At 42.0% G+C, this 19,160-nt stretch overlaps 1 protein-coding gene and 1 long non-coding RNA gene across 16 annotated transcripts in view; both read left to right on the top strand.

Annotated features, from left to right (window-relative positions):
• Positions 1-19,160, top strand: part of SLC8A1 (solute carrier family 8 member A1) — a 385,340-nt gene that overhangs the window by 148,361 nt on the left and 217,819 nt on the right. The window lies entirely within an intron of this gene.
• Positions 2,636-11,737, top strand: LOC147582351 (uncharacterized). Its single transcript, XR_015249010.1, has 2 exons — positions 2,636-8,566; positions 8,809-11,737. It is a non-coding gene; the product is annotated as an uncharacterized LOC147582351 (long non-coding RNA).

Here is a 19,160-nt window from a genome sequence, read left to right as displayed (position 1 = left end):
TCCAAACTCAGTGTGAATTTTATATTCACATCCCCTTTCATTTCCAACAGTTACATATGTGCTGAACACCCCACCCCCCACCTTGCTCTTCACTTTCCCTTCTTTCCTGCCCATTCCCAACCTTATGGCCACACTGACCTTCTCGCAGCACCCCCTTACCACGGTTCTCTGTCTTGTTCAGACATGCTGTTCTACCCACGCCGACCTCCACCCTTTCACCCGGTACTCTTTCCTTTATCTCTCTGCTATAAAGTGTCTCCCTTAGTGAAGTTTGCCATAGTGTCCCTGTCTTTGTTGGTTGCTTTATCAAGCTCGGAGAAGTGCACACACTCCATAGGAGCACACACTCTAATATGTCATTATAAATTCATCAGCATGGTTATTTTATCAGCATCTGGCTGCCTCATAGATGAAGAACCCCATGAGAGTAAAGTCCTTGTCCCTTTTCTCTCACCCTTGTATTCCTACTGCACCTAGAACAGTACCCTGGTCATTGCAAAGGTTGTTAAATGAATGAATGAATGAATCAATCAATCAATCAAATGGTTATTGCATGGATTAATTTATTTGATCCTCAATCCAGCTCCCCAAAGTAATAGAGTAAGTAGGAGGGGACACAGCTAGGTCTCAAACAGGATTTTCTTGCTCCAAACCTCTGTTCTCTCCTTGATGCAACAATAAGGAAGAAAATCCAAACTTGGGAACTTTCTGACGCAGGCATTGTATTTGATGTTCCCAAGTACCCAGTTCTTTAGCTATCAGGGTATCTGTGAAAATGTGCTTTATGTGGACTGTGGGTATTTCTGCAACCACACTTTTTAGGACATATTTAAACATAGGCACCATGTGGTAGGCTTTTTTTTTTTTTTTTTTTTTAATCCTCTGCCTGGATTTTAAAAAAGTGTATGCATTTGAGGAATGATATAAAACCTGCAGCTAGTTACTGAATTTAGCTTGAATAATGAATGGATGGGGAATGGGGCGGGGAGTGGATGGATGAATGCATTCCTCAGTCTTCTTCCTGTTTGCCCGTCATAACAGGGATGAGGGCTAGGTCACTACCAGCATCCCCCTCTTTATTTTATTTTATTTTTTTGCTTCGGTTGCACATAATTTTTGGCATTCACTGAGCAAAAATAATTTTGTGATGGATTCCCTTTTATTCCTTTCTATGCAAACACATCAGGATAAAATATCTGGAAGCAGAGAGAAACCAGGCAACTCAAAAACAAAGATTTGTCTTCCCAAAAGCTCAAGTCTCCCTAAAGTCAGGGGATAGAAGAGAGAGGGAAAGGGGGAGCAAGAAGCCATCAGGTGGACTTTCCTTAAGAAGAATCACGTGCACCAAAGGAATGCCACATAAGCCAAGAGGTTTGAATCTATCTGATCATTATTCGGTGGCATTATTCAGCTGGCATTTTATATATTGGTAGTAATGGGAGGCAGTAACTTCTACACTGAACACAGAAATATTGCTGTTTACAGTCTTTCTTTGAATACGTTTAAATATTGGGCTCCTGAGTGGTTCAGACAGTTGAGTATCTGACTCTTGATTTTTGCTCAGGTCATGATCCCAGGGTCATGGGATCGAGCCCCACGTCAGGTTCCATGCTGAGTGTGGAGCCTTGCTTAGGTTCCTCTCTCTCTCTCTCCCTCTGCCTCTTTACCCTGCTCACATTCTCCCTCTCTCTAAATAAATAACTACATTTAAATGTCTTTTAGAATGTCATTTCAAGGGTATGGGATTATCATAAAAAATACGCTCTTCCAGGTGATTTGCTCAGATGAAGCAGGCCCTCTCTCCTATCTGCCTCCTACCCCAACATACATTTAGGCAAGTTCTCATTGCAGTGTTTTGCAGATGTCACTGGCAGACTGACTGCTGTATTGTAATTATGCTCTGAATACTCGTGGAGCGTCTTTGTTTATAATAGGACAAGATGCTTGGTGATGAGAAGCAGAGAAGACATGACATGTACTTTTGTCATTTTTTTTTTTTTTATAATTGAGGCTTACAGAGATGTAAGGCTGTGTTTCTGTAATTAAACTAGAAATGTTACTGCAAACGTCTCACACTGGTTTCTCCTCACATTAACAGGCGTGCAAAAGCGGAAGTGGGAAGAGAGGACGGTCCCCCAAAGCAGGCAGGTTTAAACAGAGGGAAATGGGATAGGTCTCTCGCAGCTGTGTTCTAGTCTGGCTTCCACTTCAGGTCCTTCTCTGTGTGCAGGACCGTGACTGAGCTTGAGACCAACATCAAATAATTTTAACACCATGCAGATTTACCTCTGAAAGGGAAATAGGAACATTTCGTAATCCAAACATATTTGTGAATGTAAGACATTTTCATACAATTTGCATTTAAGACATTGCACATGTGAACTGCGAGTTCAAATGTGAACTTGGAGGGGCGCCTGGGTGACTCAGTCGGTTAAGCGGCTGACTTTGGCTCAGGTCATGATCTCACGGTCTGTGAGTTCGAGCCCCGCGTCAGGCTCTGTGCTGACAGTTCAGAGCCTGGAGCCTGTTTCAGATTCTGTGTCTCCCTCTCTCTGACCCTCCCCTGTTCATGCTCTGTCTCTCTCTGTCTCAAAAATAAATAAACATTAAAAAAAAATAAAAATAAAAACAAATGTGAACTTGGAAAAGCTGAACTGGATTTTTTATGTCATCTGTGAGGACAAAGAATTGTTTTCTCTTACTCTGATTGAGTTGATCAGCCATAAGTCTGGATTCTTCCTATGTGGCTGTCACTGCCGTAGATACTGAGGTGATAAGAGATTAAGAGGGAGGCAGGCATACAGTAGTGTAAGTGTAAATGTTGTATATCTGTAGAAGGAGCTCTCTGGAAGCGTGTGTGTCCCAGGAGTGGGTAGCACATAATCCAGACTGACGTGACGTGATGCTTCAGTAAGGCTTCCTGGAGGAGGAGGCGTCTGACTGCATCTGTAGGGAGTGTGTCAGAGCATTCAGAAAAACAAACAAACAAAAACTGTGTGCACAACCATGAATGCCTTTGCACCGGTAGCTCTCAGCAGAGTGCCTGGCACCTGTAGGCTCAATACATCTCATGACAGAAGGAGGGAAGGGGCCAAGCAAAGCGTTGGGCTTTTCCAACAAATCCCACTTCAGGGGTTCACAGAAACCGATTACATCTTAATAGGTTAGTAACATTGACAGGTTAGAATCTCTGTTGTAATAAACTGACAGAAAATACCAGGAAGAGCAAATGCCAAAGAAACAGAGTGATTAGAACTGCCTGCGGGTTTATTTTGGTATTGAAATACCGAATAGGAGCGGAGGACAGGTGTATGTTACATGCAGTCACCACAAGTTAAGTAAAGCTGTTTCCTGACTTACTTGATGACCTGATCTCAGGGTATACCGCCACCTACATTGGTAAGTCCGTGAAAATCAATGAGAAGAAGGCAGGCTCTACATGTAAGAAGAATGGCAATGAGTCTCATGTTCTCCATGATATCGTGCGAGAGAAAACCCTCAGTGTTTCTTAGGCTGTTTCTCATGCCATTATAGAAGCGTCGATCTCACTCCCTTCACACGGTACCCTTGAGATGGACCAAGGGAGTCACTTGTGGTCACCGAAAGTGACCTTGTAGAAGCATCCACTTTAGAGCTGGGTGACCTGAGCCCTGAGAGGCTGGGACACACAACCCGTCCTCAGGTTTCAGACTCATCGGGATCGCCTCGCTAGAGGTTTCTCTCCCTCTTCCGCCATTTCCCAGCATTACCCCCAATGCTAGGTCCTCTTTCGTTTGCTTGTTATTTTGTTATTGTTTTCTGGGACGAGGACTCTGCAGCCAGATTCTGCTGGGAGACACTGATTACTTTAAGGCATCTTCATATTAAGGCTTTGAGAGATCTTGCAAGAGAAGAGCTTGCTTATCCTTATTCAATCCCACACTTCCCATATATATTTGCCAACAGAACATTTTTTTTAAGGAGTACTTACTAATAGTTAATACAAAATTTATTATGAACTGACACTCTAGAAGAGGTGTTTCTCTGTGCTATGCTACCTTACTCCTGAAGTCCAGGGGTATTTCTGAAGGCCATCTGGTGGGGAGAGGGTACCATCAGGGCCCTCCATATTCCCCATGAATATGATATGGTATAAGCTATAATATGTGAAACTAATATAATGTTATATGTCAAGTATATTTCAATTAAAAAAACCAGAAGTAAAAAAGAAATAAAAAATAAATAAGTAAACAAAACTTATTCAATGAGATATGTCTGGAAATGGAATGCTATAAACCACATTGATGGTCAGATGTGAGAAGTTTTTCTTGATATATCCTCCTTCCCTCCCTGTCTTATTTTTCTTCCTTCTGTCCCTCCTTCCTCCCTCCCTCCTTCCCTCCCTCCTTCCTTTCCTGCTTTCTCTTCTCTCTCTCTCTCTCTCTAATCTGCACAAGTTACAGAAATACAGTTACTACCTTTTAGAAAAAGGAGGAAACAAATCATCCAGGCAAGATTCCCCAAATAACACAGAATGTGAATGCACAGAACAGGTGATCCCTCCTTGCTGTGGTCTGCAGTCACCTTTTCATACTTCATTCAGCTTTTGCCAAACCAGTAACTGATGGCTGATCTTGAGGAGCATGAAGGCTTTGAAGTCCTTTTGCTCCTTTGACACGCGCGTCCCATCCATCTTCACTGAATTGGCAGAACATGTATAAGCAGCATTGGCCTTACATCTAGCACGTGGGTAGGCTGCCTATGGGATGTGACTTGAAGTTAAGGAAACAGTGCTTTGGACTGAAAAATGCCTTCTGTCAAATATAGAAATCTGAGGGAGAATACAAATGGCCCGTAAACATATGATCATCTCACTCACAATAATGTACGTTCAAACCACAGCAAGAAACTATTTCTCATTCGTAAGACTAACAGAAATTCAGCAGTTTGATGCCACGTTCTGTTTCAAAGCTGGGAGAAAACAAGCACTTTTGTACATCTCTAGAATGCAAAGTGGTATAACCCTTCTGGAGGAAGATCTGGAAATAATTAACAGAATTGGAGATGCATTTGTCCTTTGACCTAGCAACCCCGTTTCTGGGACTCTGTCCTATAAAAACCTCTGCACAAGAATGAAATGACTTATGTATAATAGTTTTCAATTTGATGTTGTTTTTAATTGTTTGACCACTTACTGTGATCGTGTCAGTTAAAATGATGTGCTTATTCAATGGCTAATTCCTCTTCCCTTCTCTGAGTCAGAGGATCTGGGGCCATGAGGAACTGACTCCTATTCTGATCCCTTCCTCCCTTCAAAGGCTTTTACCTGTACTGAAGGGTGTACAGGTAGCTGAGTGGTAACTGTGATTATGGTAGTGTCATTTACCACCATTGGGGACCAACTCGGGAAATGAAAATGGGACAGAAGATTCCAAAGGGATAAATAGGAGTGGGATCTGGGGGAAGAAGTAGAAAAGTATGTGGGCAATATTAAGGGAGAAAGGTGGATTCTGCCATGCCCAAAGTTTACTACAGTTGAGGATTCTTCTCACAGTTCACAGCTCCAGAGAATATGTCGTACTCATAGTATTAGAGTGTTGGGCTCCATGTGTTAGTGATGTTGTAATGGGGCCATGAGAGGAGGGGGTTGGGGTGGAAATTGTTTAATAATGGTTTAGGGCCATTTTCCTTAATGAAAAACCAACAGTCCTTGGAGAGCCTGGGAAGAATGGGTGGCAGGGGGAGGGGGGAGGGGGGATCACAGATAAAGGCAAGTTTTCATAGTCGAATGACCAGGAGAAGGACAGGGCCAGAGGGAAGGGCTCTAGGAGGACTTCCTCTTTATTTTTAGCTGTCAAGAGGTGGCCTCCAAGGAGACTTCAAGCTCTAGCCATATGATGGCCAATGCGTATTTGAGGAAGGGTGGATTTGAGCAGGCAGAAGGTTTCCTAAAAAAATTCTCATAAAAAAATATTTTTTTTATCTGGTTCTGAAAAAGATTTACCCCCCCTCCTCCCATGTAACTTTGTAAGTGATGACAGGAGGTTGTAGATGAATGAGGAGTCAGAAGCTGAACACAAAAGCATGGCTGTGAAATCTCCACCCCTTTTGAGAATCAAAGATAAGGACATTAAAAATAAGGTGGGGTGTGGACTTTCCGTAAATGAGTTTTACACCCTTCCAGCTTTTAACACCCTCCCTGATTTTTCATAGATACACCAGATAAGCTACAAAGACTTGGAAGACTCTTACTTGTATAGACGTGACTGGAGAGTAGGGACTAGCCCACCTGGGTCCAAGGGACAAACATCAGTGCCTATTTTTAGTAACTTAGCACCCTGGTATTAATTTAAAGCAGTACTCTACTTTTTAAGTTAATCAAGTTATATGAAAAAATTAATTGTTTTCTGACTAAAATGTGACCATTATCAGGAAGGTCGCTTAAGTCATTCTTTGCCCATAGCCAACACTGCATCCAGATTCATAGAGACCAAAGTTGTGTGTTATAATCTGTGTAAGAAATTAGATGCCATGCCTATTTGTGATGATGAATTCTGATGACTCACAGGCTTCTTTGAATTCCCAGAGATTGTAGAAAGAGAACTTACCAGCTTTTGGATACCAAATAGAAATGTCCATTCCACAATGGAAGGAACAGCACGGGAACACATATGGTAGCCATTTGAGATGTTCATTGAAATCTAATGCTCCACGATAAACATCATGGATTATTCTTAGCTTTGGAAAATATTATTTCAGAGATAATAATCTTAATTTTCTAGCCTAAGTTTAGCTCCTGCTACTTTAATTCCCTAATTGAGTATGTTCTTAAATTGAATTGTTCACAGGATACATTGGCTCCAAACTTTAATACAACTGCAAGTTTCTTTTCTAAATTCCTCTGATTAAATTTAAAAACAACAACAATAACAACAAAAACGACGACAACAACAAAAAGCAAACCAAGCACATAAAACCACTTATCTAATTCATTCCTGAAGGATTACCTTGTCACAGTTGCTAGGTTAATTATTCGTTAGATTGACATAAGCAATGGCCTTTTAAAAAAACCTCTCCATTTTCCTTATATTGGCTTTTTGCTTCTTTTGGATAAGAGTTGAATTTTTTATAAATATACGTACGTATTTTGCACAGTATGAGAGAGTCTTCTGAAAACCCGTTAACTTGTATTTGTTGTACATTGCCTTTGGATCACAGGGGAGTCCCTTGGATTTGTTGGTTTGAATCTTTCTTTTGGATAATCTGCACAATCTCAAATACTCAGGCAAGCTAATCCATTAACTGTAATACATAGAGTTCCTCACTGTCTCCATCAAACACCATCTCCCCCCACGCCAACCCCCAGCCTTGTCTTTCTCAAATTTAATGACAAAGGGGCAGATTTTAGCATATGCAGAGAGTTGTTTGTGAGTGTTCAGTCTGTCTTGGGTGGAAACTGGACTAAAATACAGGTTTTCTGGCTCTTTGTTGAATGCAATACTCAGTAGGCTGGTCTCAGATCTAATGTATTGCTAGGAACAGACTCTTCGAATGGAGATTAGGGCACTGAAGCATCTCAGAAGATATGTCCTGGGCAGCCAGGAAGCCACCTTAGAGGGGGAAGTGCTGTGTTAGAGCCTCTGTGACTGGTATATCCTTCCCTCCTTTAGGACTTCCCACTGCAAACACTGTCTTCATATAGTTTGGATGAAACACGTATCCTCAGAGTTTGGATGCCCGCATGTACAGAAATATAATTCAGACACAGTCTCTGCCTTCTAAAGTGTGTACGACATGACCCCTGACATAATTAACTAACATACAAATATTATAAAATGCAATACAAAGTCCAGTGGGGAGTTTCATTCTCAGCAAAATCCAGTAATAATGCTTTACTTGGGTGCTGTGACAGGTCACATATCTCTAGGAGTCCCAATTTCATCAACTATAAAATGGCAGCAGTAATAATTATCTTCTTTACAGGTGTATTTTGAGGATGAGAGGTTATTATATTTATATAAAGTATCTACCAGAGAGTCTGGCTCATTACGGGTATTCAAAAAATGGTAGTTTATACTTATCATCCAAAGATGAGTTCTTATGCCCTTATAATTTATAACATCTTCCAGTTTTGTACAAGAGATATATTAAGCTTAAGATAATAATTCATACATAAAATGTATGCCAAATTACTGACCTTCTTCTTTCAGTAGATATGCAAGCATTGGAAAAAATATAGCTTATTTTTTACAACCTTAGATTACATTTTAAAAATTCTAATTCAGATTACTTATAAATTTGAATGTGCTTTTTTAGAACACACAGAACACATGGACAGTAAGCCATTGTTTGATTTCATTTTTTTATCTTTATTATTCAGGACGTGGTTGATGCAAAGGTGAAAATACATGGCCTTTAGACATAGAGAAATCTTGGTTTAAACTCAGGAAATCTTGGACATAGAGAAATCTTGGTTTAAACACTTATATCTGTGTTGATTTTCTCATTTACTGATTCTTAGCCTGTTTGCAAATATGTACAATGGGGATAAAAATAATAAATTGTTGTGTCATTAAGAATAAAGAAGGTGAGGGGCGCCTGGGTGGCGCAGTCGGTTAAGCGTCCGACTTCAGCCAGGTCACGATCTCGCGGTCCGTGAGTTCGAGCCCCGCGTCAGGCTCTGGGCTGATGGCTCGGAGCCTGGAGCCTGTTTCCGATGCTGTGTCTCCCTCTCTCTCTGCCCCTCCCCCGTTCATGCTCTGTTTCTCTCTGTCCCAAAAATAAAAATAAAAAACGTTGAAAAAAAAAAAAAAAAAAAGAATAAAGAAGGTGATTGGGGCGCCTGGGTGGCTCAGTCGGTTAAGCGTCCGACTTCAGCCAGGTCACGATCTCGCGGTCCGTGAGTTCGAGCCCCGTGTCAGGCTCTGGGCTGATGGCTCAGAGCCTGGAGCCTGTTTCCGATTCTGTGTCTCCCTCTCTCTCTGCCCCTCCCCTGTTCATGTTCTGTCTCTCTCTGTCCCAAAAATAAATAAAACGTTAAAAAAAAAAAAAGAATAAAGAAGGTGATCTATGAAAGCCCCTATAGCCTGCTTTATAGAAGAAACTTAATAACTTTTATTTCACTAAGCATATATGATAGGGGAGGGAGGTGCTAAAATCTCTTTACTACCAAATCTCTACATGGGATAGAATGCCATATAAAAAGACAAACTTCCTTAATTGTGTATTATTTCCTTTCAGTATCCTGTACTACTAACTCTTGAAGCATCCTCTTTTGTATCTAACATAAAGTGTGTATTCTTATCTCAGATTTCACTGCTGTTTCTCCCTTTTAAAACAAGGCTGCTGTGCTTGACTGCACATCAAAAGACACCATAGGCAATGAATGGATGCATTTATTTAGTGATGTCTTCTAAAATAAAGAAAGGAACAGCCAAAGAGATAAGTAAGTGGGGACTAAATAAATATCTCTCTTCTGGCCAATAAAGTTTGACCTCTTTTTCAGGAGTCATAAGTGAATGCAATGTAGAATATTTTGAAAGTATTTGGTTTCCTTTATTTAAAAATTGTTAGTACAGAGTTTAATTACCTAGTAATTAAACTAGTAGATGATCCACACAGCTAAAAGAAAATGTTGGTATCACTCAGGGAAAATGGCATGTTTTCTCACTGAATGTTTCCAAGAGGTCTGTGCTGTGGGTGTTCTACCTGTTTACAGAGAAGGAAACTAAGGGTCAGGAGGTTAAATAAGTAACTTCTTTGATGTCACATATATAGCGAAAGGTGAAGTGAGACACTGAGCCCAAGTTGTCTGGCTCAGAACCATGGCTGGTCCCCATTGTTCCATGCTGACTTCTTTGATAGTATGTTTAAAAGGGTGTCTGGGGTAGGAGAAAGCTTGGAGAGGAGATTCTCAAAAAGATTCTGCCTTTCATGTGCTTAAATTTACAGGTTAGAAGCATGAGGTGTGGCTCTCTGTACTCTAAGAAGTGTTGAAATAACACTGGTTTACCATTTATTGCAAGCTCACCACCCAGTCACATGATTCTTTTTGTTATCATTTTTTGAATGTTTATTTACTTCTGAGAGAGAGACAGACAGACAGAGATGAGTGGAGGAGGGGCAGAGAGAGAGGCAGACACAGAACCCGAAGCAGGTTCCAAGCTCTGAGCTCTCAGCATAGAGCCCGATGCGGGGCCCGAACCCATGAACCGTGAGATCGTGACCTGAGCCAAAGTCGGACACTTAACCCACTGAGCCACCCAGGTGCCAACCCCACAGTCACATGATTCTTAAATGATCTTCCAGCCTGAGAAGATAACACTCCAGTTTCCCTCGAATGACTGAGATACTATGTGTCTCCTTACTATTGATTTACTGCATGTTTCTTACATGCCTTACCCCACCGTAAGGGTTTCACGTGGATGTGTGTTATGTCCATTTCATGCTCTGCACACTCCAGGACGTGTCTACTATACAGCTAAAGATTAGGAAATAGGTATCTCAAATTTAACCCATCCAAAGCAACTCTTGATTTACATTCTTCTCTTTGCTCAAACCTGCTCCTCTGTCTGGCTGCCTGATTTCACCAAACACGACGACCATTTACCTAGTTCTTCAGCGCAGAAACCTGGCAGCTGTCCCCGGTTCGTTTTATCGGTGGATTGGTTAGCTCCTCCTACAGAAAAACGTCCTACCTATTCATCTCTCATCATGTCTACAGCTTGTCCAAGACAACACTGTCTCTCTCCAGTCTCCCTGATTCTTTTCTCGCGTGTGATCCACTCCTGTTAGCGGCACAGAGAATTCTTACACAGCAGCTGGAATGATCCTTTAGAAATGATTTTTTTGAGGGGGGGAGGGGCTAAAGGGAGGGAGAGATGGAATCCCAAGCAGGCTCCACAGCTTGATGCTGGACTTGAACTCACACCTGTGAGATCGTGACCTGAGCTGAAATCAAGAGTCAGACGCTTCACCAACTGAGCCACCCAGGCACCCCTGGAATGATCCATTGAAGTCTAAGCCAGACCCTAGCATTCTCTTGCTTAAATACCTCCAATGTGTTTCTAGCACACTTAAAAAAAATAGTAAGCCAGACCTCGGATAGATACTACCTGATACCACATATATGAGGACTCCAAAGTAGTCAGACTCATAGAAGCAGAGAGAAAATGCTGGTTGCCAGAGAATGGAGGGAAGGGAAATAGGAGAGGGATTAGTAAAAGGGTACAGAGTTTCAATTTTGCAAGATGAATAAATCCTGCGTATCTACTGTGTAGTATGATGCCTTTAGTTAACAATAGTGGATCGTGTACTTAAAGATTTGCTAAGAGGGTGGATCTTAAGTTTTAAGTGTCCTTATCACACATGCATGAGAGTCCACACCATTAGCTACAGGCTGCATGTGATCTAGCTCTACTCTCGTCCTTCCTTATGCCTCGTGGCCACCATACCTTCTTGATTTCCCAACAACTCCAAACTCATTTCTGCCTCAGGACCTTTGCACTTACTATTCTCTTCAGAAAGTTCTTTCTCCAGGGGCTCCTGGGTGGCTCAGTCGGTTAAGCATCTGACTTCAGTTCAGGTCATGATCTCATAGTTTGTGAGTTCGAGCCCCGCATCAGGCTCTGTGCGTACAGCTTAGAGACTGGAGCCTGCTTTGAATTCTGTGTCTCCCTCTCTCTCTGCTCCTCCCCCGCTCATGCTCTGTCTCTCTCTCTCCTTCAAAAATAAAAACATTAAAAAAAATTAAAAAAAAGTTTTCTCCATACAGTGTCCTGTCTCTCATTTTATTCAGCTCTCTGCTCAAATATCAAAGAGGCTTTTGCTACCCATTATGCTTATTTTTTTTTAAGTTTATTTATTTATTAGTGAGAGAGAGAGGGCAGAGGAAAGGCAGAGAGAGAGAGAGGTGAGGAGGGGCAGAGAGAGACAAGGAGAGAGAATCCCAAGCAGGCTCCACATTGCCAGCGCAAAGCCCAACGTGGGGCTCGAACTCACTAACCGTGAGACCGTGACCTGAGCTGAAACCAAGAAGCTGATGCCTAACCGACTGAGCCACCCAGCAACCCCTACTACCTATTATGTTTAAAATGGCACCTTCACTAACACTCATTTTCTATCTCCACTATGCTGTTTTATTTTTATTTGTAGCATTGGTATTATTTCATGTATGTTATTATTTGATTGGGTTTTTTTTTTATGTCTTCTTTTGGAATGTTTGTTTTATGAGATTAGAGCATCGTTCTTATTCTCTGTGTATGCATTCTGTATGTATGTAACAACTTTGGGTACATAATAGCCACTCAAAGCATCATTGTTGAGTGAATAAATCAATAAATGAATGAGTCCTACAGAGAGTAGGTTAGTTGCCACATTTCAAATAGCCAGTAAACCGCAGAGACAGAATTTGAACCCAGGCACAGAAAACTACCCAAAGTCTATCTAAAATTCTATTACCTTGATGTTGTGGAAGGTGTTCTTGACAAGTGCTATATGTCGATGTGTATACAGAAGGAGATGTGGGAAATGGAAAATGAAATAAGCGTTTTTTTCTACCTTTTCACCTGCCTGTGTGTGGGCTGATTACTCAGGGGAGGAAAAGCCAGCCTGAAATTCAGTGGAACACACATAATGGCTGAAGATCTGCTCAGATTACTGCTCAATTTAAAATGACTCCAAAAAAAGGGGTGCCTGGGTGGCTCAGTCAGTTGAGCGTCCGACTTCAGCTCAGGTCACGATCTTGCGGTTTGTGAGTTCGAGCCCCACGTCGGGCTCTGTGCTGACAGCTCGGAGCCTGGAGCCTGCTTCAGATTCTGTCTCCCTCTCTCTCTGCCCATCCCCCACTTGTGCTGTGTCTCTCTCTGTGCCTCAAAAATAAATAAATAAGTGTAAAAATACATAAATAAATAAAATGACTCCAAACTGGAAAGATCATTGAGCTCCAATTTCTTTTCCCCCTTCCTTAGTTTATTCTCTGTAAATCTTGGTGCCTTTAGACAGGATGCAGACAAAACAACTTAGCCATACAGGTCATTCTTCTCTGTTTGGCTCTCAGACTCGTTCCCCTCTCTGCCTTCCTGTGTGCGGCATTCCATTTTGGGGACTGCACTTGAAAGGCCAGACTTCGAAATTCCATCACAGCAAGAGTTCCGGGGGAAGAGAATAAAACACTGACTCAAACTTGCCCCCTTTCCCAGAAAGGGTCACACTAACTCATGGCAGGCTGTGGCCCTTTGACCGCAAAGCAGACTTGTTGCAACACTGAGTGCTGGTCCCCACTTTCAGAGATTCTGGTTCATGGAAGGTAGAGCCCTTGATTTGTATTTCTAACAAGTCCCCTGCGATGTCGATCCACTCGAGCCTGGGGTGCAGTGAGTTTCACGATGGGGCAAGAAACTGCCCATCCCAAATCCAATGAAAGAACAGCACGAGAAAGGGAAGGCTTAGCTGTCTCGTCACTCCATCTATCACTCACTGTTTGAGCGGAACTACGGCAACCCCACAAATAGAGATATATAGCCAAGTTTCCCAAGAAATGAACAGATTCAGAGTCTCATGCCAGCTTTTGTTAGTATTGAAGATTACAGTTGAGAAACCACAAGAAAATTTGTCATTCTCAAAATGCAGATTTGCTGGTCATTGTAAAGCATGTTGGTTCAGAGTTGGGGACACCCAGACACAAATTTGCCTTGTTTCTTTCTTCTATTCATAGACCAATGACTCTGGGAATAAATCAGTGGCCCTGCCCCTGCCAGAGTTGAAGGGAACCATCTTTCTTGTTCTTAAGTGTATTTTTTCCTCGGACATTCTCTTTGGGCTCACAGTAATCTTTTGACTACTTTCCTACATAATTAAGATACAAACATGTTTTCTTCCCCATCACTCCAATTTCCTTTGCAGGTAAATGGAAATATAATTTATGAAGCACCCCCAACATTTTTTAAACATCTTTATTTGGGGGGGGGGTTGCGCTTGGGTGGCTCGGTCAGTTGAGTGTTCGACTCTTGATTTTGGCTCAGGTCATGATCCTAAGGTTGTGGGATTGAGCCCCACGTCGGGCTCTGGGCTGAGCATGTGGACTGCTTAAGATTCTGCCCCTCTCCCCTGCTCACACTCTCTTTCTTTCTACAATAAATAAATAAATAAGTAAAGAAAGAAATCAAATGTTTTAAAAAGCTTGTTTATTGTTTTTAATTCTTTTATGTTTATTTATTTATTTAGAAAGAGAGAGAAAGAGCAGGGGAGGGGCAGAGAGAGAGAGTGAGAGAGATTTCCAAGCAGCCTCCTTGTTGTCAGGCAGAGTGTGACGCGGGGCTCAATTCCACAGACTTCGAGATCATGACCTGATCTGACATCAGGAGTTGAAGGCTTAACTAACTGAGTCACCCAGGTGCCCCACAAGTGTGTTTATTTTTAAAAACCTATGTGGTTATTGACGAGGCAGGGGTGTTGATTCCTTTTCAAGCATGTGACAGGAAATAGGGATCTGGGAAGGGTAGCAGGACCCAGAGTGCATGCTTTTTCCTGTGCGTGTATCTGCTTGCATTGCAAGGAGAGGAAATATTAAATGTCTAATGTTCAGTCTCATCACCACGACACATGAGCACCCACTGCAAAATGAAGACAGAGCCTTGACTCTGGAGGAGCAAATATTAGAAAAGCTTTGCCTTCCAAGCCTGGATTACTCCAGTTGAACCAATTGTAAGAGGCGAAAATCCACGGCTTGCCCATTTTGAAACCAGACGGACAAAACACTGAAGGTGACTCCCAGAGCTCTCGACCGTGTGCTCCTCCTGGCCTGTGATGATTGGTTCTTAACGTGGGTGTCAGGGCAAGAGAGAGACAGGGGGGGAAGCCTATATATGTGCCCTGGGATCTCACACACTCATTATTGTTTTCAATACTTACTTTTGAGCGTCAGGCTCAAGATTTCTTGGCATCGGTCTGGGAATAGGTCCCGCTAGGTACGCGACCTTCGCCCAGTTCTGAGCAAGAGTTTCCTGGCAGGTCCCCGCCACAAGATTTCAGATTTGTGTACATTGGGCTAGATGGGCCAAGACTAAGGCTACTAGGAGACCTGAGGTTTTGGGGTTTCTTTCTGCTCATCGAATTTAAATACTGCTTCACTAGACGGCTTACTCTCAACAAATGCTTTTTTTGAGGGCATTCCTCCCAGACGTTTTCCTAGTAGTTTACATTAAAACAAATAGCGAATCTGGGCGTCTTATTCAAAGATGAACTTTCTCAGAGCCAGAACCACTATGAAGTGTTTGTAGGACACACCTGGAGTGATCTGGTTTCTTGTCCCTTTACTTTTTTGTCACTGGGGAGCAAGGGAGGGTCGGATAGAAACTGTTACCAAATTGCACTGAATCCTTCCCTTCAATGCATCTTACCTCGCCTATGTTGGCATAGACTCAGTCCTTGACACCGTAAAACATTATAGCAAGGGGCGCCTGGGTGGCTCAGTCGGTTAAGCGTCCGACTTTGGCTCAGGTCATGATTTTGCGGTCGTGGGTTCAAGCCCCGCATTGGGCTCTGTGCTGACAGCTCAAAGCCTGGAGCCTGCTTCAGATTCTGTGTCTCCCTCTCTCTCTGCCCCTCTCCCACTCCTGTTCTTTCTCTCTCTGTCTCTCAAAAATAAGTAAATGCTAAAAAAAAATGTTTTTAAAGAATATAGCAAAAAATTCTAAACATCTTGTGCATTTTTACCTGATCGGAGTGGGTTGATATCTGAAGTGAATAGATACCTGCCTGGCAGGTACTAAGTGCTATATGCATGTTGAATAAGTACTTGTGCTCAAGTGACCTGAGAGGTGATTAATACAGAATTTCCTAAAGTACTGCATGAAATTTGTGTTTTCAGTTAATAGGTGACATTCATAGGCACATTCACAGGTGATGGACAAGAAAAGGTGAGGCAGAGGAGGGTCAGCCCATGGCCAGTTTGAGGAAGTGCATGGTTAAACAGGTTTGAAAAGGTTTATTTGCAGCTGAACTCTTTTGAGGGTCAATTATATGTTGCTCTGACTTGCTTTTTTTTTTTTTTTTTTTTTTAATTTTTTTTTTCAACGTTTATTTATTTTTGGGACAGAGAGAGACAGAGCATGAACGGGGGAGGAGCAGAGAGAGAGGGAGACACAGAATCGGAAACAGGCTCCAGGCTCTGAGCCATCAGCCCAGAGCCTGATGCAGGGCTCGAACTCACGGACCGCGAGATCGTGACCTGGCTGAAGTCGGACGCTTAACCGACTGCGCCACCCAGGCGCCCCCTGACTTGCTTTTTAAGGAGGTGTTTCCCAAGTTTTACAATCTGTCAGATGTCTTTTGCCTTCCCTGTTTTTTTTTGTATAGAACATTTCACAGAGGAGTGAGAAATTTGCATTAGCCCAATATCCTCATGTTACTCAAAATTGAAATGAGGTCCTAAAAACTTAAGTCTTAAAAGCTCAAGCTTAGGCAGAAATTTCAGGATATGCCTGGAAACGTGCATACCATCCCTTGGTGTATGCAATGAGGACCTCTGTGCGGATGCATTTCACCCACGGATAAATCTTAGAAGTGGTTAGTACCCTTAGCACAGGGTCAAGGACACTGAGTACTGTTTGTATTTTCAGGGACTCGTCTTTTTGGTAACCCCAAAACTCTCTGGGTCTCCACTACCTCAGACATAAAGTGTAAATGGATGATAATGTTCATTGAAGTTTATTCTGTGAGGATTTAGAATCACCGAGTACAATTGTAATCGTATATATTCCTGTTATTAGAAAGCACTGCTATTTAAGCAAGATCCCCACCTTTTGACCATAAACCATATAACAGCATGTTGACTCCCTCAAGAGAAATACAGAGAGGAAGCAAATTTTAACATTTTCACTTACGTTTTCCAGAAACTTCACTCCTAACTTGCCATCCATCCATCTTTCTTCCCATTCACATTCTAATGCTCTTTTTCCCAACATCAGAATATATTCTACCGTCCACCAAATCCCACTATAACTACCTCCACAACAGCAAAATATCTTTATCACAGTGAAAGTACAATTTTCAAAAGTTAAAAACATGACCTACATACATAAAACGACTATGTGTCAAAAAATTCATTCAACTCATTTATTACTTAGGATCTAGTAAGATGATAAGATCATTTGAAAGACCTGAGCCTGCACAGTCCATTTAATAAATATTACAATAAGATTGCTGCATTAGATACAGAAGTGGTTAAAATGTATCTTACAGGGCAATAAATTGCAAGTTTGGGGGTTATCTTCACTAGACAAATATTATTGGTATCTCTACCAAACACAGGTTAATATGACACTTCACTAAGTCTTGGACTTTCATCAATAATAAAGAGAGTCAACAAAATGCACTTTCCCTAAATAATTAAATACCCCTTGATTATGTCTCTGCCTTCATATGGCACTGAAAGGACGTGCAACTCACATTTGCCTTTTTCTAAGGTTGTAAATATTTTTCCTTACTATCACAAACAGTGGCCATGCTCTAGGCAGATAGGGTACATAATTTTAGAAGAATTCATTTACAGGTAAATCTACTTCAAGGATAAGAATTGTGCTCTTTCTTGGTGGTCCACGCAGTGGGATTTGACCTATGATCACTATTGCCCTGTGGATGTCAGAAATGCAAGTCATGCATAAAATCAACATTAATAATGTTCTAAAAATAACCTTGTAGTTTAGAAGAGTACATTCACACACACTTATGTAATCTTAAAAACAATTTTAAGAGGTAGGCGATATTAATTGTGTTTTATACATAAAAAAGACAGACTCAGAGAAGTTAAGAAACTTTCCCCAGAACGTAATGTTAATATGTGGCAAAGCCTAGGACCAGAAGTTTAGATCCAGAAGTGTGATATTTTAACTGTGTGTTGATATTTTCTGGAATCTCCTAAGACCTCAAGGACACAATAGTCTGATTTGTTTTCTATTTTGCAAACATTGAAACACTTTTGTCACTTCTAACAAAGAGAACATCCTTAATTCATAGAGGGTAAATTAAGGAAGGACCTTGCAAAACCATCAAAGTCCTAGAAGGGACTCTCCTTCATTTTATAAAGTAACCTGCATAAATGCCCAGCGTTCCCATCTCAGTTACTTGATTTGGACTCCAGAGTAATCTAAGTGAGTCATGGTGTTGTGGTTCTAATTAGCAGGGTAGTCAAGGCCAGGTAAGAAGGCAACTGCTACCCCTGCCATTTGCTTTTCTTACATATCCATCCAAATTGGGGACGTGCATTTGAAAATCAAGCTAACCCCAGGGAGGGGTACTTGCTGGTACCGTTAGAGCTGGTGCTGTTAGAGCTCCTCCCTGAAGATAAATTAACCTGTTTCAGGGAGCCAATGAATTGCTGATCTCGCTTTTCTATATGCAAAAAAAATAGGCACAAAGGACCAGGGAGCACGTGAAGCAAAGCTGGTACCACAGCAAACAAGGGAACAGGCCAGGTCGCTTCCTCGCCTGCACTCCACTGCACCGCTTTCTACTCCAGGGCATCAGCCCCCTTCAAGCTCTCTCTCCCATATGGATCACATAAAACAATTCATAGTAGGTTTTAAAATGGCTGGTAATAGCTCAAAGGGTGAGCTTTCTCAAGGTAATTTGTGTCTGTGCAGGGATCGAAGCCTTAAGCAAAAAGAACAGAAACTCACACATAACGATCCAGCGTGTTTTAGGCGGAGAGAGGACAAGCTGCCTCTGAAATAACTGCGTTAGACTTCTTCCCACCCTCAAGACCCATAAGGCTGATTAGCCTGATGAATTTGCGTTTTCCCTACTCCCACACTGAGCTGGCAATTTAGCAAGAAATGGATGAGCCCAGGCCAGACTTAGGAATTAAACTCAAAAACCTTGAGCCCTGTGGGGCCCTTCTGCTAGGCAGAGGATTACAGAGCAAAAATCCTAAACCTGGGGTTCACAAGGAAGGGATGGGGAGCTGTGTTTGACACACCCAGCCTCCCAACTCCTTTTTTGACCCATTTGCCCCAGTGAGCCACAGAAATAAGACAGGGCATTTGAAATGGACATGTTCCTCATGGCTCTTAGAGGTATACGTTGATCAATATCCTAGACCTCCATTTTTAATATCCAGAGAGTACCTAATATATCTTAACTAAAAGAAAATTGGCCAAAAGTTCCCAGGGGTACAGGCTATG

Source organism: Puma concolor, chromosome A3 (genome assembly GCF_028749965.1).
Source record: "Puma concolor isolate L17-30 chromosome A3, mPumCon1.1.hap2, whole genome shotgun sequence".
Classification (NCBI taxonomy): domain Eukaryota; kingdom Metazoa; phylum Chordata; class Mammalia; order Carnivora; family Felidae; genus Puma; species Puma concolor.
This window is presented reverse-complemented; position numbering and strand designations above follow the sequence as displayed.